The 26041-nt window shown below is 39.4% G+C and overlaps 1 long non-coding RNA gene across 1 annotated transcript in view; it reads right to left on the bottom strand.

Moving 5' to 3' along the window:
- Positions 1-277: 277 nt before the first annotated feature.
- The window catches only part of LOC119513932, a 43385-nt gene continuing 17621 nt past the window's right edge, over positions 278-26041 (bottom strand). The window contains exon 3 of the long non-coding RNA XR_005212722.1: positions 278-405. This is a non-coding gene — a long non-coding RNA (uncharacterized LOC119513932). The remainder of the gene's footprint in view (positions 406-26041) is intronic.

Genomic DNA, 26041 nt, shown 5'->3' with positions numbered 1-26041 from the left:
ACAAGGCATTTAAGGAAATCTTCTGACCAATTATTGGCTGATCACTGAATTACACTGACCCAAAGGTGACCCCTGGGAATCCAGGCTTAAAAATAAAATAAAACTTTTCTAAAAAAGCTTTTTAAAAGGTGTGTAACTGGCACCCTGCTGGCAGCAGTGCCAGGCAGAACCCTCTTCCAGGCTTGGGACTCTCACTGAGGAAAGAATTCAGACATGAGAGGGGCCAGTAGGAATAAGTAGGAAAGTTTATTAAAGAAACAGAGAAAGAATACACATTAAAGAGATAACATAGATATGTTCAGGGGAGAAGCATGCACAGTGTGGCAGTGGGTTAGCTTGTTATAAAGGGAGGTTTTTCAGTGATCTTCTTATCTCGACTGTTGAACACCTGGTGTCTTCTTTGTTCTAGGAGGAGATAGTTATCACAGTTATCAGAACTTGTGACCTGCCCTTGCATATCTAAAATTTGTCTTTGGGCAGATGTTTAACAACCTTTATGTCCCCATGCTTTCTGTTATTAAGTAAGAATTTGCTTTGGGCCCATAATTTTACTAGCTTTTATGGTTTGGGGAGGTTTTGGAGCTTTAGGGGAAATTTTTTTCCCATGAGAAGTTCATGGGTCTGCATTAACTCTTTTGAAGCTGGACAGAAGACAAAGGACAACAGCCTTGATGCCCTCTTCTATCCTGGCTCAGGTGGTGCCCACACACTTCAGGGAATACAGAATCTACAGAGTCAGTTCAAGAAAGTCACTGAACAAATAAGCAGCAACAAGGAAAACAACAACAAACCCTGGAAAAGTATGCCACATACATGGGGAAAAAAGCAGCCAACAGAAAATGTCCTTGATTTTGCACCTAGTAGACAAGATCTTTAAATTCGCTATTGTAAATACATTAAAGAACTAAAGGAAACTATGTCTAGAGGACTAAAAGAAAGTATGGCAACAATATCTCTGCAAATAGAGAATATCAATAAAAAGATAGAAATTAGCTTAAATAGAAATTAGATGGCAACTCAAATCCAAATGAAGAAATAAAGAGCACTGGTAAAGGCAACTACATAGGCAAATATAAAAGACAGTATAGGCATAATTTTGTCTGTAACCCTTTTCTTTTTCTATCAGTTTTTTTCTATCAATTTTAAAAGACAATTGTATAAAGCAATAATTATAAAGCTGTGTCAATGGGCTTACAATGTATACAGATGTAATTTGGATGACAATAATAGAACAAAAGAGGGAAAGAACCATGTTGAAGTAAACCTTTGGTATGCTATTGAAATTAATTGTATTTGTTTCCTATAGCGGATACAAACTGGGTGGCTTTGTAACTGAGAAGTTAGGATTTAGGGGCTTATTATGATTATTGAATCATTATATAGATTTTCCTTTTTACTTTCTGGTATATTAGAGTACACAGAGGGAAATACCTCAAATCTCTGAACTGTAATCCAGCTGCCTTCATCTCTGATAATGATTGTATAGCTTTCATATTGTGACCTTGTGATTGTAAAAACCTAGTGACTGACCCTCACTTGTGCTCCCTTTATCTGTTTGTTTTTTGTTTGTTTGTTTGTTTGTTTTACTTTAAAAACTTGTACTCACAAGGGCAAACCGCTGGTGCTAATGGAGGAAATTGAATCAGCTCAGAACTAACCATTAACTTGGTTCTAGCACAGTTCCCCTCCTTTATATTTGTAAACTGTTTCTGCCTATACTTGCTACTGAAACGGTAATGACTCCACCTCCCCTTGTTTGAATCCACAAAAACGTCAAACTCCTTAGACTCGGGGAGACAGGTTTTTAGGCAGATAGGTCATCTGATCTCCTGCTTCATGCCTAGCAATAAACTCTTTCTTTGAAGCCCTGGTGTTTCAGTAATTTGTTATTTGAGCACATTGGGCAGAGAATCCATCGTTTTGATCGGTATCAATTTGGTGACCCAGATGGGACGAAAGGTCCTAAGAAACAAGGAGGGCCACTGCCTAAGTTTCTGGTGCCCTCGTAGGACAGGCAAAGATGGTAACCAAGACTTTTGCTGCTGCTGGACTTCCTGTGGTCTAGAGCTCAGCAATCAGGTTTTTCTCTGTTCTGCTGCTGCTCCAGACTCTTTTGGCACTTCAAAAAGCTTCAAAGAGAGAAACTGGTTCCAGCTCCAAGTCTGGATATCTGACTGGATGAGTGGGTCATCAAGGTAAAAGTGGATCAGGAAGTTCGTACAGCGGTTTGAGTCCCCTTGCCCTGGGCTTGAAGCCCCAGGTCTCACTTCCAGAGTGATCCTTCTTGCTCTGACATCTACACCTTTCTGTTTTCTGGGTACCATTCTGTATGGGGTTCTAGTCCCTGACCTGTGTTTGTCTGTACAGGCTTCAAGGCCCTCTGTTCTAGTTTGCTAAAGCTGCCAGAATGCAAAACACCAGAGATGGATTGGCTTTTATAAAAGGGGGTTTATTTGGTTACACAGTTACAGTCTTAAGGCCATAAAGTGTCCAAGGTAACACACCAGCAATCGGTTACCTTCACTGGAGGACGGCCAGTGGTGTCCGGAAAACCTCTGTTAGCTGGGAAGGCATGTAGCTGGCACCTCCTCCAAAGTTCTGGTTTCAAATGGCTTTCTCCCAGAACATTCCTCTCTAGGCTGCAGTTCCTCAAAAATGTCACTCTTAGTTGCACTTGGGGTTATTTGTCCTCTCTTAGCTTCTCCAGAGTAAGAGTCTGCTTTTAATGGCCATCTTCAAACTCTCTCATCTGCAGCTCCTGTGCTTTCTTCAAAGTGTCCCTCTTGGCTGTAGCAAGCTCACTCCTTCTGTCTGAGCTTATATACTGCTCCAGTAATCAAGGCCCACGCTGAATGGGTGGGGCCATGTCTCCATGGAAATCATCTCATCAGAGTTATCACCTACAGTTGGGTGGGTCACATCTCCATGGAAACACCCAAAGGATTCCAATCCAATCAGCACTAAAACGTCTGCCCCACAAGATTGCATCAAAGAATATTGCTTTTTCTGGGGGCTTAATACATTCAAACTGGCACACCCTGAACTGTGTTTGACTGTACAGAGTTTAAGACTCTGCCCTGAGTTTGTCTGTTGAGTATACTCCTGGAAAATAAGTCATCCAACAACTAATTCGGTATTTAATAAAATTAAGTATACCTGTTTAACTGTTAAGTGGTGTGTTACTTAGGTATAGTAAGCATTTAATGCCTGTTCAATTGTTAATTGATGTGTTTGGTCTAGTTATTAATTGGTGTGTTACTTAAATATACAGTAACTGTTACGTGTCTGTTAAAAATTGTTAGTTGGTGTGTTACAGTATTTATTTTCTTCAAGTGTTCCTAATTGGTTACTAATTGTGGAAATTCTTAAAAATGGGAAATTCCAATTCAAACAGCATTCCTGAACGTAGCCCTTTGTGCTATATTTTGAAAAACTGGAAAGATTTTGAGTAGCAGCCTATGAGAAAAACAACAAGGAAAAAAGTTTATTTCTGTAACATAATCTATCCTCAGTATGATTTTGAATCAGAAAGGAAATGGCCTGAAAACAGTTCCATAGAAAAGAACACTGTATTATAGTTAGAGTTGTTCTACAAAAGAGCAGAGGAGGCGGGGCAAGATGGCAGACTGGTGAGCTGTATGTTTTAGTTACTCCTCCAGGAAAGTAGGTAAAAAGCCAGGAACTGCGTGGACTGGACACCACAGAGCAATCTGTCTTTGGGCATACTTCATACAACACTCATGAAAACGTGGAACTGCTGAGATCAGCGAAATCTGTAAGTTTTTGCGGCCAGGGGACCCGCGCCCCTCCCTGCCAGGCTCAGTCCCGGGGGAGGAGGGGCTGTCAGCTCCAGGAAGGAGAAGGGAGAATTGCAGTGGCTGCTCTCATCGGAAACTCATTCTACTGATTCAAACTCCAACCATAGATAGACTGAGGCCAGACACCAGAGACTCTGAGAGCAGCCAGCCCAGCAGAGAGGAGACGGGCATAGAAGGAAAACAACACGAGAAGCTCCAAAGTAAAAGCAGAGGATTTTTGGAGTTCTGGTGAACACAGAAAGGGGAAGGGCGGAGATCAGGCCTTGAGGCGCATATGCAAATCCCGAAGCAAGGCTGATCTCTCTTCCCAGGGCACCTTTCCTTAATGGCCCTGGTTGCTTTGTCTATTAGCATTTCAATAACCCATTAGATCTCTGAGGAGGGCCGTTTTTTTTTTTGTTTTTTTTTTGTTTTTTTTTTTTTTAAAATCCTTTTTGCTTTTTCTAAAACAATTACTCTAAGAAGCTCAATACAGAAAGCTTCAAAGAATTGAAATTTGGGCACATCAAGTCAAGAGCAGAACTAAGAGAGCTCTGAGACAAAAGGCAATAATCCAGTGGCTGAGAAAATTCACTAAACAACACAACTTCCCAAGAAAAGGGGGGTGTCCGCTCACAGCCACCATCCTGGTGGACAGGAAACACTCCTGTCCATCGCCAGCCCCATAGCCCAGAGCTGCCCCAGACAACCCAGTGTGACGGAAGTGCTTCAAATAACAGGCACACACCACAAAACTGGGCGTGGACATTAGCCTTCCCTGCAACCTCAGCTGAATGTCCCAGAGCTGGGAAGGGGGAGCAGTGTGAATTAACAGAGCCCCATTCAGCCATCATTTCAGCAGACTGGGAGCCTCCCTACACAGCCCAGCAGCCCAGAACTGCTCTGGGGGGACGGCACTCACCTGTGACATAGCACAGTCATCCCTCAACAGAGGACCCGGGGTGCACAGCCTGGAAGAGGGGCCCACTTGCAAGTCTCAGGAGCCATACGCCAATACCAAAGACTTGTGGGTCAGTGGCAGAGACAAACTGTGGCAGGACTGAACTGAAGGATTAGACTATTGCAGTAGCTTTAAAACTCTAGGATCATCAGGGAGATTTGATTGTTAGGGCCACCCCCCCTCCCCGACTGCCCAGAAACACGCCCCACATACAGGGCAGGCAACACCAACTACACACGCAAGCTTGGTACACCAATTGGGCCCCACAAGACTCACTCCCCCACTCACTAAAAAGGCTAAGCAGGGGAGATCTGGCTTGTGGAGAACAGGTGGCTCGTGGACGCCACCTGCTGGTTAGTTAGAGAAAGTGTACTCCACGAAGCTGTAGATCTGATAAATTAGAGATAAGGACTTCAACTGGTCTACAAACCCTAAAAGAACCCTATCAAGTTCAGCAAATGCCACGAGGCCAAAAACAACAGAAAATTATAAAGCATATGAAAAAACCAGACGATATGGATAACCCAAGCCCAAGCACCCAAATCAAAAGACCAGAAGAGACACACCTAGAGCAGCTACTCAAAGAACTAAAGATGAACAATGAGACCATAGTACGGGATATGAAGGAAATCAAGAAGACCCTAGAAGAGCATAAAGAAGACATTGCAAGACTAAATAAAAAAATGGATGATCTTATGGAAATTAAAGAAACTGTTGACCAAATTAAAAAGATTCTGGACACTCATAGTACAAGACTAGAGGAAGTTGAACAACGAATCAGTGATCTGGAAGATGACAGAATGGAAAATGAAAGCATAAAAGAAAGAATGGGGAAAAAAATTGAAAAACTCGAAATGGACCTCAGGGATATGATAGATAATATGAAACGTCCGAATATAAGACTCATTGGTGTCCCAGAAGGGGAAGAAAAGGGTAAAGGTCTAGGAAGAGTATTCAAAGAAATTGTTGGGGAAAACTTCCCAAATCTTCTAAACAACATAAATACACAAATCATAAATGCTCAGCGAACTCCAAATAGAATAAATCCAAAAAAACCCACTCCGAGACATATACTGATCACACTGTCAAACATAGAAGAGAAGGAGCAAGTTCTGAAAGCAGCAAGAGAAAAGCAATTCACCACATACAAAGGAAACAGCATAAGACTAAGTAGTGACTACTCAGCAGCCACCATGGAGGCGAGAAGGCAGTGGCACGATATATTTAAAATTCTGAGTGAGAGGAATTTCCAGCCAAGAATACTTTATCCAGCAAAGCTCTCCTTCAAATTTGAGGGAGAGCTTAAATTTTTCACAGACAAAGAAATGCTGAGAGAATTTGCTAACAAGAGACCTGCCCTACTGGAGATACTAAAGGGAGCCCTACAGACAGAGAAACAAAGACAGGACAGAGAGACTTGGAGAAAGGTTCAGTACTAAAGAGATTCGGTATGGGTACAATAAAGGATATTAATAGAGAGAGGGAAAAATATGGCAAACATAATCCAAAGGATAAGATGGCCGATTCAAGAAATGCCTTCACGGTTTTAACGTTGAATGTAAATGGATTAAACTCCCCAATTAAAAGATATAGATTCGCAGAATGGATCAAAAAAATGAACCATCAATATGTTGCATACAAGAGACTCATCTTAGACACAGGGACACAAAGAAACTGAAAGTGAAAGGATGGAAAAAAATATTTCATGCAAGCTACAGCCAAAAGAAAGCAGGTGTAGCAATATTAATCTCAGATAAAATAGACTTCAAATGCAGGGATGTTTTGAGAGACAAAGAAGGCCACTACATACTAATAAAAGGGGCAATTCAGCAAGAAGAAATAACAATCGTAAATGTCTATGCACCCAATCAAGGTGCCACAAAATACATGAGAGAAACATTGGCAAAACTAAAGGAAGCAATTGATATTTCCACAATAATTGTGGGAGACTTCAACACATCACTCTCTCCTATAGATAGATCAACCAGACAGAAGACCAATAAGGAAATTGAAAACCTAAACAATCTGATAAATGAATTAGATTTAACAGACATCTACAGGACATTACATCCCAAATCACCAGGATACACATACTTTTCTAGTGCTCCCGGAACTTTCTCCAGAATAGATCATATGCTGGGACATAAAACAAGCCTCAATAAATTTAAAAAGATTGAAATTATTCAAAGCACATTCTCTGACCACAATGGAATACAATTAGAAGTCAATAACCATCAGAGACTTAGAAAATTCACAAATACCTGGAGGTTAAACAACACACTCCTAAACAATCAGTGGGTTAAAGAAGAAATAGCAAGAGAAATTGCTAAATATATAGAGACGAATGAAAATGAGAACACAACATACCAAAACCTATGGGATGCAGCAAAAGCAGTGCTAAGGGGGAAATTTATAGCACTAAACGCATATATTAAAAAGGAAGAAAGAGCCAAAATCAAAGAACTAATGGATCAACTGAAGAAGCTAGAAAATGAACAGCAAACCAATCCTAAACCAAGTAGAAGGAAAGAAATAACAAGGATTAAAGCAGAAATAAATGACATAGAGAACAAAAAAACAATAGAAAGGATAAATATCACCAAAAGTTGGTTCTTTGAGAAGATCAACAAGATTGACAAGCCCCTAGCTAGACTGACAAAATCAAAAAGAGAGAAGACCCATATAAACAAAATAATGAATGAAAAAGGTGACATAACTGCAGATCCTGAAGAAATTAAAAAAATTATAAGAGGATATTATGAACAACTGTATGGCAACAAACTGGATAATGTAGAAGAAATGGACAATTTCCTGGAAACATATGAACAACCTAGACTGACCAGAGAAGAAATAGAAGACCTCAACCAACCCATCACAAGCAAAGAGATCCAATCAGTCATCAAAAATCTTCCCACAAATAAATGCCCAGGGCCAGATGGCTTCACAGGGGAATTCTACCAAACTTTCCAGAAAGAACTGACACCAATCTTACTCAAACTCTTTCAAAACATTGAAAAAAATGGAACACTACCTAACTCATTTTATGAAGCTAACATCAATCTAATACCAAAACCAGGCAAAGATGCTACAAAAAGGAAAACTACCGGCCAATCTCCCTAATGAATATAGATGCAAAAATCCTCAACAAAATACTTGCAAATCGAATCCAAAGACACATTAAAAAAATCATACACCAAGACCAAGTGGGGTTCATTCCAGGCATGCAAGGATGGTTCAACATAAGAAAAACAATCAATGTATTACAACACATTAAAAACTCGAAAGGGAAAAATCAATTGATCATCTCAATAGATGCTGAAAAAGCATTTGACAAAATCCAACATCCCTTTTTGATAAAAACACTTCAAAAGGTAGGAATTGAAGGAAACTTCCTCAACATGATAAAGAGCATATATGAAAAACCCACAGCCAGCATAGTACTCAATGGTGAGAGACTGAAAGCCTTCCCTCTAAGATCAGGAACAAGACAAGGATGCCCGCTGTCACCACTGTTATTCAACATTGTGCTGGAAGTGCTAGCCAGGGCAATCCGGCAAGACAAAGAAATAAAAGGCATCCAAATTGGAAAAGAAGAAGTAAAACTGTCATTGTTTGCAGATGATATGATCTTATATCTAGAAAACCCTGAGAAATCAACGATACACCTACTAGAGCTAATAAATTTAGCAAAGTAGCGGGATACAAGATTAATGCACATAAGTCAGTAATGTTTCTATATGCTAGAAATGAACAAACTGAAGAGACACTCAAGAAAAAGATACCATTTTCAATAGCAACTAAAAAAATCAAGTACCTAGGAATAAACTTAACCAAAGATGTAAAAGACCTATACAAAGAAAACTACATAACTCTACTAAAAGAAATAGAAGGGGACCTTAAAAGATGGAAAAATATTCCATGTTCATGGATAGGAAGGCTAAATGTCATTAAGATGTCAATTCTACCCAAACTCATCTACAGATTCAATGCAATCCCAATCAAAATTCCAACAACCTACTTTGCAGACTTGGAAAAGCTAGTTATCAAATTTATTTGGAAAGGGAAGATGCCTCGAATTGCTAAAGACACTCTAAAAAAGAAAAACGAAGTGGGAGGACTTACACTCCCTGACTTTGAAGCTTATTATATAGCCACAGTTGCCAAAACAGCATGGTACTGGCACAAAGATAGACATATAGATCAATGGAATCGAATTGAGAATTCAGAGATAGACCCTCAGATCTATGGCCGACTGATCTTTGATAAGGCCCCCAAAGTCACCGAACTGAGCCATAATGGTCTTTTCAACAAATGGGGCTGGGAGAGTTGGATATCCATATCCAAAAGAATGAAAGAGGACCCCTACCTCACCCCCTACACAAAAATTAACTCAAAATGGACCAAAGATCTCAATATAAAAGAAAGTACCATAAAACTCCTAGAAGATAATGTAGGAAAACATCTTCAAGACCTTGTATTAGGAGGCCACTTCCTAGACTTTACACCCAAAGCACAAGCAACAAAAGAGAAAATAGATAAATGGGAACTCCTCAAGCTTAGAAGTTTCTGCACCTCAAAGGAATTTCTCAAAAAGGTAAAGAGGCAGCCAACTCAATGGGAAAAAATTTTTGGAAACCATGTATCTGACAAAAGACTGATATCTTGCATATACAAAGAAATCCTACAACTCAATGACAATAGTACAGACAGCCCAATTATAAAATGGGCAAAAGATATGAAAAGACAGTTCTCTGAAGAGGAAATACAAATGGCCAAGAAACACATGAAAAAATGTTCAGCTTCACTAGCTATTAGAGAGATGCAAATTAAGACCACAATGAGATACCATCTAACACCGGTTAGAATGGCTGCCATTAAACAAACAGGAAACTACAAATGCTGGAGGGGATGTGGAGAAATTGGAAGTCTTATTCATTGTTGGTGGGACTGTATAATGGTTCAGCCACTCTGGAAGTCAGTCTGGCAGTTCCTTAGAAAACTAGATATAGAGCTACCATTCGATCCAGCGATTGCACTTCTCGGTATATACCCGGAAGATCGGAAAGCAGTGACACGAACAGATATCTGCACGCCAATGTTCATAGCAGCATTATTCACAATTGCCAAGAGATGGAAACAACCCAAATGTCCTTCAACAGATGAGTGGATAAATAAAATGTGGTATATACACACGATGGAATACTACGCGGCAGTAAGAAGGAACGATCTGGTGAAACATATGACAACATGGATGAACCTTGAAGACATAATGCTGAGCGAAATAAGCCAGGCACAAAAAGAGAAATATTATATGCTACCACTAATGTGAACTTTGAAAAATGTAAAACAAATGGTTTATAATGTAGAATGTAGGGGAACTAGCAGTAGAGAGCAATTAAGGAAGGGGGAACAATAATCCAAGAAGAACAGATAAGCTATTTAACGTTCTGGGGATGCCCAGAAATGACTATGGTCTGTTAATTTCTGATGGATGTAGTAGGAACAAGTTCTCTGAAATGTTGCTATATTATGTAACTTTCTTGGGGTAAAGTAGGAACATGTTGGAAGTTAAGCAGTTACCTTAGGTTAGTTGTCTTTTTCTTACTCCCTTTCTATGGTCTCTTTGAAATGTTCTTTTATTGTATGTTTGTTTTCTTTTTAACTTTTTTTTTCATACAGTTGATTTGAAAAAAGAAGGGAAAGTTAAAAAAAAAAAAAAAAAAAAAAGAAAAAAGACAAACAAGGGAAAAAAAAAAAAAAAAAGATGTAGTGCCCCCTTGAGGAGCCTGTGGAGAATGCAGGGGTATTCGCCTACCCCACCTCCATGGTTGCTAACATGACCACAGACATAGGGGACTGGTGGTTTGATGGGTTGAGCCCTCTACCATAAGTTTTACCCTTGGGAAGACGGTTGCTGCAAAGGAGAGGCTAGGCCTCCCTGTATTTGTGCCTAAGAGTCTCCTCCTGAATGCCTCTTTGTTGCTCAGATGTGGCCCTCTCTCTCTGGCTAAGCCAACTTGAAAGGTGAAATCACTGCCCTCCCCACTACGTGGGATCAGACACCCAGGGAAGTGAATCTCCCTGGCAACGTGGAATATGACTCCCGGGGAGGAATGTAGACCCGGCATCGTGGGATGGAGAACATCTTCTTGACCAAAAGGGGGATGTGAAAGGAAATGAAATAAGCTTCAGTGGCAGAGAGATTCCAAAACGAGCCGAGAGATCACTCTGGTGGGCACTCTTACGCACACTTTAGACAACCTTTTTTAGGTTCTAAAGAATTGGGGTAGCTGGTGGTGGATACCTGAAACTATTAAACTACAACCCAGAACCCATGAATCTCGAAGACAGTTGTATAAAAATGTAGCTTATGAGGGGTGACAGTGGGATTGGGAATGCCATAAGGACCAAACTCCACTTTGTCTAGTTTATGGATGGATGTGTAGAAAAGTAGGGGAAGCAAACAAACAGACAAAGGTACCTAGTGTTCTTTTTTACTTCAATTGCTCTTTTTCACTGTAATTATTATTCTTGTTATTTTTGTGTGTGTGCTAATGAAGGTGTCAGGGATTGATTTAGGTGATGAATGTACAACTATGTAATGGTACTGTAAACAATCGAAAGTACAATTTGTTTTGTATGACTGCGTGGTATGTGAATATATCTCAATAAAATGATGATTAAAAAAAAAAAAGAAAAAAAAGAAAAGGGGACAACTTGTGTTTTGGGTTATACTTTTCAACTTTGCCTCATTTTTCGACCTTTAGCCCTGAAATTGTGGCAAAATTGATATAGGCCATTTGAAAGTATTATTAAGAAAGTATAAATCCAATTTCATTCCTAGAGATAAACCCCAGAGAAATGAAAACATATGTCTACATAAGAACCTGGAAATGAATGTTCAAAGCAGCATTATTCACAACAGCGAAAAAGTGGAAACAACCTAAATGTCCATCAACTGATAAATGGATAAACAAAATGTGGACTAGGCATACAATGGAACCTTATTCTGCAATAAAAAGGAATGAAGTTCTGATTCATGGGACAACATAGATGGATCTTTAAAACATTGTGCTAAGTGAAAGAAGCCAGACATAACACACCATGTATTATATGATTCCATTTATATGAAATGTCTAGAATCAGCAGGTTCATAGAGATAGAAGTAGACTGATGATTGCCTAGGGCTGGAGGGATTGGGGGAAATAGGGAATGACTGCTAATGGGTACAGGGTTTCTTTTTAGAGTGATGAAAATGTTCTAAAATTGATAGTGGTGATGATTACACAACTCTGTGAACAGACTAAAAATCAATAAATTGTACACTTTGAACAGGTGCATTTTACGGTATGTAAATTATATCTCAATAAAGCTGTTCACACACGTAAAAAAAAAAAAAAATCAGTAGTAAGCCAAAAAAAAAAAAAAAAAAAAAAAAGAGCAGAAATGGGATGAGATGATGTATATTCAATCCTTTGTGTGTCCCTCTCAAAAGCATATTTCTGAGTTTTTGTGTTTGATGAGATGATGTATATTCAATCCTTTATTTGTCCCTCCCAAAAGTATATTTCTGAGTTTTTGGTTTTTTTGTGTGTTTTTTTTTTCTGTGTGTGTGTGTGTGTGTGTGTGTGTGTGTCCGTCTGTCTGTCTGCTTGTTCAATGCATATTTTCATACCTCTGGATGGTAGTAGCAAATAAACAAAAAATTCTTAAAGAGTTCTATTTGAATTGCTTAAAGATAAAGAAGTGATTATATATATAAATTAGTATTCCTGGAGTCCCAGCGGTGGGGGCACCCTCTAGGCAGCAGGGTTCAAAGCCTTAGTTTGCCTAGTTACTGTAAACCAACCTGGACATTAAAAAGAAACTGCCCCTGGAATTTCCTTAAGACCTTTTCCGATTGTCTGGATCACAGCCTTAAGTGAAATAGATCTAAATTTGGAAACAATTAAAAGAACGGTGTAGGAAATCTCAAATCCCACCATCCTAACTTAAAACTTTTAAAACCAAGTTCAACAGACTAAGCCTCATTCTTTCTGTCTCATCTATCCCTGTCCCCAGGGTCTAACCACCTAAGGCAGCTATGAGGGAAGGGCTGGGTGCAGAAAGATGGGGGAGGTGAAGTTTAAAATTCTTTCTACTGGGCCTGGAGATTAGAAAAGGTAAGCACAGAAGAAATGCTGTGGAATAGGCCATGTTTGTTAAAATTATTATTTTCCAATAATACCTTTGCAATGGTAACCATAGTAAATAAATCATTATTAAAACATAAATAGCCTTGGGTTAAGAGGAATTGAATAAGATCTAATTGCCAAATTTTGGTAAGTAAAATAAAATGTTCTTAGGAGCTATGGAAAAGTTTTCCTGGATTTATGCTTAGGATAAGTTTAAAATTGCAGTATATTTTCCAGAGCTTGATAGTCAATATACTCTTGAGGTTGTTCATAATTTTTGGATATTATGAAAACAAAGAGATTTTTTAACCTCCAATAGAAGGAATAAAAAAAGCTAACACAGCTGCAAAAGTTGCAGTGACAGTCTAGTCCAATTCCTATTTTTGATGACTTTTTTGCCCCAAACAAATGCAATTTTATTCTCCCTAAATTTATAAAGCTTACTGATAAAATAAGCTAGTATTATAAGTACATTCTCAAAGTTCCTCTTAAAAGTAGCCTAATAATGAAATAAGGTTCAGTGGCAGAGAGATTCCAAAAGAAGCTGAGAGGTCACTCTGGTGGGCACTCTTATGCACAATATAGACAACCCTTTTTAGGTTCTAATGAATTGGGGTAGCTGGTGGTGGATACCTGAAACTATCAAACTACAACCCAGAACCCATGAATCTTGTAGACAATTGTATAAAAATGTGGCTTATGAGGGGGGACAGTGGGATTGGGGGAGCCATAGGGATCACACTCCTGTTTGTCTAGTTTGTGGATGGATGAGTGGAAAGGTGGGGGAAGGAAACAAACAAACAGACAGACAGACAAGGGCGCCCAGTGTTCTTTTTTACTTTATTTGCTCTTTTTCACTTTAATTATTATTCTGGTTATTTTTGTGTGTGCAGTAATGAGGGTGTCGGGTATTGATTTTGGTAATGAATGTACAACTATGTAATGGTACTGTGAACAATCAAATGTACAATTTGTTTTGTATGACTGCGTGGTACGTGAATATATCTCAATAAAATGAATTTTTAAAAAAAAGGCTAAAAAAAAAAAGTAGCCTAACTGTAGAAGGCACTCTTCCCAAATCTGGGTTTGTCATCCGGTGTGGCCAACAGAAGTCACACCGAACCAGGCTGAGAAGGAAAAGAGGGTTTGGTTTGTTTACAGGAGGACAGCGGAAGATTTCCCAAATCAGCCTCCAAAGTGATTTTTCAATTGGCTTTATACCCATCAGAGACAAAGAGAGGTTATCATTTTAGTAAAAAGGTAACAGGTCTGGAGAATTTCACTAATTTATTTATTTCCTAGTTCCTTCAGAAACTAGGTGACACCTGGGAAAGTTGCCTTCAGGTGTCTAGGGAGATAGATGAAAAGCCTTTATTCACATCTGGGAGGTCTAGGGACCATAGAGGAATGCTTATTCAAACCTGGGGTGCAGACTTTACACTTACATACTGCTTCAGACTTTACATTTACACATTGCTCCTTTGTGAGAATAAGAGATTCCATCATAGCCTGCTTCCAACTTTGAAGGTTATATTTTAAGGCTACTTTACAATTTCCTGCTTGCTTACAGTTTTAAGATGATATTTAAAAAGTCACTGTTACAATTTCCCCCTTAAAACAATAAGGGGGAATATTGTCCATTTCCTCTGGGGGAGAATGGATCATTCTTAGTGGAGTTCTGGAAGATTAAAAGGGTTTCGTACATGTTTGAGTTATAATTCAAGTACATAGACACAAAAGGCATTTAACTAGAACAAGAATAGATATAGTGATCAGGAAGATTACAAGCACAGGTTGAAGAAGAGTCTGTAACCATGACCCTATTCCTGACGGTAACAACTGAATAAATCAGAAAAATTAGAATTATTGATTGGTGTAACTTGATCATTTAGGTGTTCTAGGGGAGAAGAGATGTTACCAGATTCATTAAGAATTTGGTACAGCATTCTATTTCGACTAGAGCACATGTTCCTCCTTTGGAGGTGGTGAGGATATTTAAGGTCATTTTATTTTGTAATACTGCTTTGAACATTAAAACTATTTTTGCATTTTCTAGAGTTATACTATGATAGCTATTATTTAATGCATATATCATTGGCAATTACATTTTTAACTCTCATAGATGGAACAAATGTTGCAGCTACATGATTATTAGATTTATTGGGTTTCATTAGGGGTGACAATATATTTTAGGCCTCAGATTCCTGTTAGTTTTGTACCAATTATTAGCTAATAAAGTGATGGTTTGTTTATAATTTCCAGAGGGTAACTGTCCCATTTTGCCTATCAAGGAAGGGATGTGTAGCAAGGAATGATTTTTTTGTTCCTACAAAAGTGGAGCCTCCTGGCTCAGTCTCTTATATCCTGGGTAAGCTAAACTATTCTATTCTAGAATTGAACATGTTCAATTTCTATTCTTTCAGTAAAGTTTTTTCCTTTTTAAATTTAACTGATAGGAATAACAGCACCGTTTCACCAGCAATATTGACAGAAGAAGCAAGACAATGTTCTGGCTGGGTTAAATTTACTAGCCAGTGACAAGATCATCTCTGGTGATACTTTTGGTGCTTAACACTGTATTTTTCTTGTGTCTTAACTATTAATGACTTGAGAACTATTTTGTCTGTCCCTTATAAAGGGGATATCCACCATGGTGAGTTAGAGACACTAGAGATAGGCAGCTGGATACAAAGCCAGCAGTTAAGACTGGTTTATAGAAGTAGAATATGAATAGAACCTTTGCAATGAGAGATTACTTTGGCAACTTGCTACTAAAGGGTACATAAAGATTATGGAAAAAATAGATAACAAAGAACATCATAACTAATTTGATTAGAAAGATTTTTAAACAAATATTTTAGGCCATCCAGAGGTTCACAAGTACACTTATGTTTTGTATTATCAGGGGGATTTACTGTCACCATGGCTTTTCATCTACCAGGAGGTGTGTCTCTGTCCTGGAACAGTTGCAGCTTGACTCTGCTGTGGTGAATTCCAGGGCTTTATTCCCTGCTACTTAGAAAGAATGAGTAACAAGTAACACTAAATAAGGCCTAGCCTGGGGATGCTGGTCCTTTCAGGTGCAGATCCAGACTTGATCTCTAGGCTGGTAATGGTGTTGTAAGAGGGTACACCTGTGGGGAATTTAAGGTGATTAGAGGCATAATTATTAATTTCCGCTAAAGTAGCACTTAAGAATTTTACATATTGAATTGTAGTTAATTCTGAACTGGGATGCATGTTACCTGCCTATTTAACCTTTAGAAATGGCCTTCTAAATGTTATGTTAAAGTTCTCAAACTTAACCTACTTTGGGGTGCTATTCTTATCTTCAGAAGGGCAACAGGTAGAGCTTTATTTTATTTTAAATGAGTTCTCAAGCAGATTTTGGCGAGGCTGTTTTTTAAAATCCAATTCATGCATTCTGTTTCTCCTGTAGACTTTGGCTTGTAAGCACAATGTAGGCACCAGTCAATGTTGAAGAGTCTTGAAACACCTTTAACAATTTTTGCTATGAAAGCTGGTCTATTGCTTTGAACAGAAAACAGAAGTCCAAATTTAGGAATTTTTTTGAAGTAACCATTTTACAACTTGTGCTTTTTAGTCTAACAAGGAAAAAACTTTTAACTATCTAGTAAGTGTCTACAAACACTAGCAAATACTTGAAGATTCCGAGGACTTTTGGCTTGACTGTGAATCTATTTGCTAGTTTTATTCACCATCTTGGCCTTTTATTATCCATGGATAGATGTCCTTTGCAGAGGACAGCTAATTTATTGGGCTGCATTACTGCATCTAACAATTTAAAAAATTAGCTCTATATGCTTTATGTCTTTGTTGGCTGCAGTTAATTGACCATGCTCTTTTCAAATTGTTTTGTGAGCATGCAAATCAGCAAAAGCATATGATAGTCTGTGCAGGCTGGCGACTCTGCCTTGTGCTTAGCTGGAGGGCTCTTATGAGGGCAATTAGTCCCACACTTTGTGCTGATGTTCCCAGCAGGAGAGGCAGTATTTGCTACTGAATATCTTGCTTTCTGTAGAATGACAATCAAGATTGTCCAGTATCACTGCCTGATAGCGACTTAGCTTCTCCATTGTGAGCCACTGTCCACCTTTTGCTTCAACAGAGTTAAGGAAAAGCAGGGAGCTCAAAGTAATCTTTTTGCTTCTCATACGAGTTCACAAGTCATTGCCACTGTCCTCGGGCGAGCGGGCCATCCTCAGGCTACAGTGTCAAACTGTTTTGAGAAATAAGCCACTGGTTGTATATTTTTCCAAAAGGCTTATACAGTAGCTTGAAGGTCATGCTCTGCTTTTCATGAACAGATAGGTCAAATTTTTTCAAGGGATCAGGAAGCCAAAGGCTAGAGCTGATATCAATTTGCCTTTAAAATTTGAAAGGCAATTGTACATTCTGGTGTCCATTTTAAATGTTCTTTATTTCCCTTTATGGCCAGATATAGAGGTATGGCTATCCATCCAAAATTTGGTATTGGCAGTTGACAATAGCTGGCTATACCTAAGATCTGAGTTCCTTTTTGTTCTTTGGCATGGACACTTGCCAAAGGGTCTCGCCTGCAAAAAGTCTCTCATGGAGCTTTCTTTACTCCCTGAAGATTTCTGGATAAGACTTGCATTTTTGAAAATTTGTGGTAACACACTACAATTACACTATTGTTTTATTCCTATGTTAAGTTCTCATTCAAATGCAAAGAGTTTTTATGAGTCTTTACTTATTGGGATGCAATAAATGGCATCCTTTAAAGGTAAACTAAGCATATGCATCAGAAATATTGATGAGGAGAGTATATGGATTAGGTACTGTGGGACATATATTCTCTACCACTGGATTTATAACTCCTAAATTCTGGACAATTCTGTAATCTTCAGTTCCTAGTGTCATTAGTCCCTATTTTAAAATCTCTTCTCTCCTCATGTCTTATCTTCCTCCTTCTTCTCTTCTGTCCTCTTCTCTTCTCTTCCTTCTCCTTTCCATTTCCCTTTCCCCCCTTCTTCAATATATTTTCAGATAGGTCATACCTATATGGTGTATAAACTTCAAAAAGTATAGATAAAATAAAACGTTCAAACTTAAGACTCATTGGTGTCCCAAATGGGGAAGAGAAAGGTAAAGGTCTAGAAGAGTATTCAAAGAAATTGTTGGGGAAAACTTCCCCAACCTTATACACAATATAAATACACAAAACATAAATGCCCAGCGAACTCCAAGTAGAATAAATCCAAATAAACCCACTCCGAGACATATTCTGATCAGACTCTCAAATACTGAAGAGAAGGAGCAAGTTCTGAAAGCAGCAAGAGAAAAGCAATTCACCACATACAAAGGAAACAACATAAGACTAAGTTGTGACTATTCAGCGGCCACCATGGAGGCGAGAAGGCAGTGGCATGACATATTTAAAATTATGAGAGAGAAAAATTTCCAACCAAGAATACTTTATCCAGCAAAACTCTCCTTCAAATTTGAGGGGGAGCTTAAATTTTTCAGAAACAAATGCTGAGAGAGTTTGCCAATAAAAGACCTGCCCTACTGGAGATTCTAAAGGGAGCCCTACCAACAGAGAAAAAAAGAAAGGAGAAAGAGATATAGAGAATTTTAACAGACATATATAGTACCTTACATCCCAAATCACCAGGACACTCATTTTTCTCTATTGATCATGGATCTTTCTCCAGAAGGGACCATAAGCTGGGACATAAAACAAGCCTCAAGAAATTTAAAAAAAATAAAAAATAAAAAATTGAATATACTCAAAGCACATTCTCCAACCACAATGGAATACAAATAGAAGTCAATAATTTTTGAATTGTAACTCCACTATTTACTTCCTACATGATATAAAATACACAAACTCTAAGGACAAATCAGTGGTTTTGAACTCAATGTAAAATATGTAATTTTAGACAACTATATAAAGGTGGGGGGATGAAGGAGTATAGGAACATAGTTTATGTGTCCTATTGAAGTGAAGGTGGTATCAAAGAAAAACAAGATTGATATGGATTTAAGAGGTGAATTTTAAGCCCCACAGTAAACACAAAGAAATTATCAGAGAATATAACCATACAGATGAAAAGTAGAGTTTGGGTTAAGAGAAATGGGGGAAGGGGCAATGGGGATTTAAGAAATGAGTGTAAGGTTGCTGTTTGAGGTGAAGGGAAATTTCTAGTAATGGATGGTGGAAAAGAGCATTACAACATTCTGAATGTAATTAATCCCACTAATGAAAGGCTAGGGAGGGGGTGGAATGGGAAGATTTAGGCTGTATATATGTTTCCACAACTGAAAAAAAAAAAAAAGACAGTCTAAATAGATGACAATTGAATGCCAAGGATGAACTTGGATGGGATTGGAGGATAGAGGACAGGTGGCTCAAAGGGACACAGTTGAGACATAAGGAAAAGAAAATATAGAATGTAAGCTTCATATCATTGTTGAATCCCTAGTACTTCTTAGCTGCGCTTAATGGGATAGCATAAAAGAATATTCTTGTTCATGGGAAGTGTATATGTGAATTATAGTGTATGTTCAAGGATGTGTGCAGCTAGCTCTCATATGTTCAGAAGACAGAGCAATAGATGATGGATGATAGATAGGGAGGGAGGGAGGGAGGGAAGGAAAGAAATAGCGATGTGACAGCACATTAAAGTTGGTGGATTGAGCTATTGGGGGAGGGGGTCAGGGTATGATGGAATTCTGTGTATGGGGTTAGTATTGTTTTTGCAACTGTTCCTATAACTTTGAGTTTATTTCAAGATAAAAAAAAAAACTTCAAAAAGTGCAAAAGATTTACAGTGAAAAGTTTCCTTTTCTCCCCATACCCCAACCACTCAGTTCCCCTCTCCAGAAGCCATGACTATTACAAATTTCTTGTGTATCCTTTGAGGGACATTCTTTGCATTTACAAATATTTAAAAACACTTAGGTATATATTTTATCCCAAAACAAATACTGCTTAGCTTCTTTCTTTCTTTCCTAACAATATATTTTGATATTTTGTAGCTCTTTCCCTATTAGTACATAGAAAGAGGCTTCATTTTCATTTTTTAAACAAGTGGAATTCTATTGTATTTATGCACCATAATTTATTTAACCATTCTCCTATTGATGGATATATGGGTTGTTTCTGATCATTTGCTTGTACAAACGAATTACTCTAAATACTCTCTTACATCATTTCGCATATATAGGACTATATCTGTCAGATAAATAGGAGTGGAATTGTTGGAATAAAGGGTATATGCATTTTTTTTAACCCTAGACCAATCTTAAGTCTTTGGTGCCCAAGCTAACAGAAATAATTGCAGTTCAGAGCATGAAAAACATTTATATCTGGGACCCTCTTTGTTCTAAAAGTTGCAATAGCAAATACCCAAAAGGAAGGTAAGAAAGGAGAGCAGAGGAGGTGAAAGCTGATGGGAAAATGTTGAGCCAAAGAATATTTTGCTAAGAAAGGTAGATGCTGGAGTATGTTAGAATGTTAACAGGAAATAAATCCCCAGGGAGGGAAAATAAAGAGTAATGAGGCATTCCAGGTAACTTCCTCCCCTGTGTTACGAACTACTGTGAGCAGAAAAGACTAGCATGAACTCTGATTTCAATTTACTTATTCTTATATCACTCTGTTACTCTCTCCCCATTACACTTCTACAGGGAATTTCCTTTTTTTTTTTATTTTGAAATAAATTCAAAGTTATATGAACAGTTGCAAAAACAATACTAGCCCCATACACAGAATTCCATCATACCCTGACCCCTCTCCCCTGATAGCTCAATCCACCAACTTTAACATGCTGTCACATTGCTATTTCTTTCCTTCCCTCCCTATCATCCATCATCTATTGCTCTGTCGTCTGAACATATGAGAGTTAGCTGCACACATCCTTGAGCATTCACTATAATTCACATATACACTTCCCATGAACAAGAACATTCTTTCATGCAATCCCATTATGCGCAGCTAAGAAGTACAATAGATTCAACAATGATACAAAGCTTACATTCTATATTTCCTTTTCCTTAAGTCTCAACTGTGTCCCTTTGAGCCACCTGTCCTCTATCCTCCTGTCCCATCCAAGTTCATCCTTAGCATTCAATTGTCATCTAGTTAGACTGACTTTTTTTTTTTTCAGTTGTGGAAACATATATACAGCCTAAATCTTCCCATTCCACTCCCTCCCTAGCCTTTCATTAGTGGGATTAATCACATTTAGAATGTTGTAATGCTCTTTCCCATCATCCATTACTAGAAATTTCCCTTCACCTCAAACAGCAACCCTACACTCATTTCTTAACTCCCCATTGTCCCTTCCCCCATTTCTCTTAACCCAAACTCTACTTTTCATCTGTATGGTTATATTCTCTGATAATTTCTTTGTGTTTACTGTGGGGCTTAAAATTAACCTCTTAAATCCATATCAATCTTGTTTTTCTTTGATACCACCTTCACTTCAATAGGACACATAAACTATATTCCTATACTCCTCCATTCCCCCACCTTTATATAATTGTCTAAAATTACATATTTTACATTGAGTTCAAAACCACTGATTTGTCCTTAGAGTTTGTGTATTTTATATCATGTAGGAAGTAACTAGTGGAATTACAGTTCAAAAATTATTGACTTCTATTTGTATTCCATTGTGGTTGGAGAATGTGCCTTGGTATATTCAATTTTTTTTTTAAATTTCTTGAGGCTTGTTTTATGTCCCAGCTTATGGTCCCTTCTCGAGAAAGATCTGTGATCACTAGAGAAAAGTGAGTGTCCTGGTGTTTTGGGATGTAAGGTTCTATATATGTCTGTTAAAATTCTCTGTATCTCTTTCTCGTTTCCCTGTCTGTCCTCCAGCAGGGCTCCCCTCAGAATCTGAAGTAGGGCAGGTCTTTCATCAGCAAAGTCTTTCAGCATTTGTTTGTCTGTGAAAAATTTAAGCTCTCCCTCAAATTTGAAGGAGAGTTTTGTTGGATAAAGTATTCTTGGTTGGAAATTTTTCTCTCTCATAATTTTAAATATGTCATGCCACTGCCTTCTCGCCTCCATGGTTGCTGCTGAGTAGTCACTACTTAATCTTACGTTGTTTCCTTTGTATGTGGTGAATTGCTTTTCTCTTGCTGCTTTCAGAACTTGCCCCTTCTCTTCAGTATTTGAGAGTCTGATCAGAATATGTCTTGGAGTGGGTTTATTTGGATTTATTCTATTTGGAGTTCGCTGAGCATTTATGCTTTGTGTATTTATATTGTGTAGAAGGTTGGGGAAGTTTTCCCCAACAATTTCTTTGAATACTCTTTCTAGACCTTTACCCTTCTCTTCCCCTTCTGGGACACCAGTGAGTCTTAAGTTTGGACGTTTTATTTTATCTATCATATCCCTGAGATCCATTTTGATTTTTTTTATTTTTTTCTCCATTCTTTCTTTTGTTCTTTCATTTTCTGTTCTGTGGGCTTCTAGGACACTGAGATGTTGTTCGGCTTCCTCTAGCCTTGTATTGTGAATATCCAGAGTCTTTTTAATTTGGCCAACAGTTTCTTTTATTTCCATAAGATCTTCTATTTTTTTATTTACTCTTGCAATGTCTTCTTTATGCTCTTCTAGGGTCTTCTTTATGTCACTTATATCCTGGGCCATGGTCTTCTTGATGTCCTTTAAATCCTTTGCCATGTTTTAATTCCTCGATTGTAGTTCTTTGATTAATTTTGCGAGGTATACTGTATCTTCCAATATTTTGGTTTGTGTGTTTGGAGTTGGATTCTCCATATCTTCTGGTTTTATCATATGCATTAAGATTTTCTGTTGTTTTTGGCCTCTTGGCATTTGTTTTGCTTGATAGGGCTCTTTCAAGTTGTAAAGAAAAAGGGATATCGATATAATTTTTCAGGAACACAGTTTGGTGATGTACACTTTCTCTAACCAGCAGATGGAGTCTGTGAGTCACCTATATCCCTCAGGTCAGTTCTCAACCTTTTTTCCAAGCATTGAGTGGGGAAATGATTCTTGTGGGTTCAGTTGGAGAACTCAGTTTGGGTGTGTTGCTGGAGCTGTCCGCCCTGAATGTGGGGTGTATGTACGGGTGGCCAGGGAGGAAGGGCAATTCTAATGTTCAAATCCCCCAGGATCTCGGAAATTCAAGGCCGCCACATGAGTCTAAGCCTTCATTTCAGTTCAGCCCCAGACCCTCTCTCTCGCTGATCCGTAAACCACCAGACTTGGCATAGTGTCCCTGGGTTCTCCGAGTGGATCCCCCGTCCCAGCTGCGCTCCTCCAGGAGCTCAGCTGAGGGAATGCTGTGCTACATCACCAGTGCCTGGCATCCCACAAGGGAAGCCCCGGGCCACCGGGCCGTGCGGCGGCGCACTCCCAGCCCGAAGCAAAAATGGCTGAGCGGGGCGTCTCAGCCCCCTCCTCCTCACACAGTTCCTCCTTCTCAGCTCCGGGACAACTGGCGGGGCTTTGGGCTGTGGGCACGGCCCTGGGCAGGAGTTTATCCAGCCCTCCGGGGGCCAGCTGCGAGCCACGGGGTTTCTTTCTGCTTCCAGCTCTCCCCTCCGTTCCCCCAAACCCAAGGGTATCTGCTGCGGGCTATCTTCCAGGCCAGACAGCAAGAGGCCGGCCCAGCCCCCTCTTGCTGTGTTTTACTGCGTGATTCCCACAATTGCTACTGGAGCCGCTCCTTTTTTTTTTTTTTTTTTTTAAGAGCCAGCTGGTCTCCATACACTGATCCCTGGCTTCCCCAGCCCGCTGCGCAGCTGCAGGTCTTCCAGCCAGCTTACTCACTCGTTTCAGAATGCTGACTCCCAGTTTCACCAAGTATACGGCCCCTCTGGAGCTAGGAGCCCTTATTCAGCTGGCGCATCGCTGTAACCGGTATTCTAGGTCACTTTCTGGTTTTTAGCTAGTGTTTTTCATGGAGGCGTTTTTTTCGCCCTGTCTCAGCTAGCCGCCATCTTAGTTTCTCGGGAATTTCCTTTTTTTAGATTAACCTCAGTTCAAATTCTTCTTGATTGGTCATTGGAATTCTGGTTGTGCAAAATCTCTTCTTTTGGGTTTCTGGATCTGAATGCCAGCACCCCACGTGAACAAATTCTTTCTGCCTCCAAGATTCTGGGACTGAAATGCAAATCTTTTCTCAAATCCCTACAGGTGGGAAGAATCAGTACCCCAGGGAAAATGCTGAGAGACTCTGGGGATGCCATTTTCACCGAGAGACCAATAGGACATAGAGTTCATCCTGATTTTCCTTGTCCTTTGGCCAGGGAACCTAGCATATGTATGTTTGTATGTGTGTATGGAGAGGGTGCAGTAGAGTATTTTCAGATATCCACACTTGGTGGAGTCCTCTTTAATTCATCTTTCGCCAGTGGAAGTGACTTGTTTCAACTAGTGGATTCTTGTGTTGCATGGATATTGGTGCCTACACCTTGCCATTCCATGGCATGGTCATCACTGGTACCTCAGTTCTCTGTATAGGGCTTTAGATATCTTGGCACCTGGTCCCTCCAGAGAACTATTACTGGGGGCATGTGGGAACAAATTATAAGTATGGGACTTGTGCTGGTTTGGATGTATTATGTCCCCCCAAATGCCATTATCTTTGATGCAGTCTTGTGTGGGCAGGAAACGTATTGGTGTTGATTAGGATGGAGATTTTTGATTGGATGTTTCCGTGGAGATGTGATCACACAGTGGAGGGTGAGATCTTTCATTGGATGTTTCTGTGGAGATGTGATCACTCAATGGAGGGTGAGATCTTTCATTGGATGTTTCTGTGGAGATGTGATCACTCGGTGGAGGGCAAGATCTTTCATTGGAAGTTTCCGTGGAGATGTGATCACTCAATGGAGGGTGAGATCTTTCATTGGATACTTTCCATGGAGGTATGGCCCCGCCCATTCAGCATGGGCCTTGATTAGTTTACTGGGGCACTATATAAGCTCAGACAGAAGGAGCGAGATTGCTACAGCCAAGAGGGACACTTTGAAGAATGCACATGAGCTGAGAAAGGAGCTGCAGATGAGAGACAGTTTGAAGATGGCCATTGAAAGCAGACTCTTGCTCCGGAGAAGCTAAGAGAGGACAAACGCCCCAAGAGCAACTAAGAGTGACATTTTGAAGAGGAGCTGTGGCCTAGAGAGGAATGTCCTGGGAGAAAGCCATTTTGAAACCAGAACTCGGAGCAGACGCCAGCCACGTGCCTTCCCAGCTAACAGAGATTTTCCAGACGCACTGGCCATCCTCCAGTGAAGGTACCCAATTGTTGATGTGTTACCTTGGACACTTTATGGCCTTAAGACTGTAACTTTATAACCAAATAAACCCCCTTTATAAAAGCCAACCCATCGCTGATATTTTGCATCCTGGCAGCATTAGCAAAGTAGAACAGGACTATACTGCAGAGAACAAAGACAGATAAGGGGGAAGAGAAAATAATTAGACATGGACCAATTAGAGCAAAAGAAAGAGGGGTTCAGTGGAGTGGAGAAGAGTAGATGGGGATCCTGGCTCATCCAAAAGGAACATACACCAATGCAGTAGGGAAGAGACTAGCTTGAGACTAAGCTGAGGCTGAACTGACATATTACTTCCCCCCTTCTTACTCTGCCTCTAATTCCTATTCTGAATTAGATTCTTTGCCCCTTAGACATGTACAGGAACATGCAGTAATGGCTAATGGACTCCATTCCAGGGATGGTAGATGACAAATGGTTAAAACTGCTTTGTGATAAATTATTGAGCTGAACATTGATGCAGTAAAAAGAAAATGATCTCTGTTATTTCCTGCCTGAATCCAGATCTTGTGACCCATACATTCAGGTGTTCTTGTGGAGAAATCAAAGTCATCAAATGAAATTCCCTTCCTCTTATGAAATAACCAGCTCCCAACTCCCTTTGGACGAGGGTTGCCCTAGACTGTACTTTTCTTTGGTCCAGCAGACTCCTGTGGCACTGGAGAATGTCCTGGAGCAGAAGGTACAAGATGCACAGCATAGGTTCGGGGCACTGTCAGTGCTAGGTGAGTCTGAGCTCACAGGGAAGAGTCTGAGCTCACAGGGAACTGTCCATTGTGGCTGTGACTGAAACCAGAGATGGA

This window comes from Choloepus didactylus, chromosome 18 (assembly GCF_015220235.1).
Source record: "Choloepus didactylus isolate mChoDid1 chromosome 18, mChoDid1.pri, whole genome shotgun sequence".
In the NCBI taxonomy this organism is placed as follows: Eukaryota; Metazoa; Chordata; class Mammalia; order Pilosa; family Megalonychidae; genus Choloepus; species Choloepus didactylus.
The sequence above is the reverse complement of the archived record's forward strand: the minus strand, read 5'-3'. Positions and strand labels throughout refer to the sequence as shown.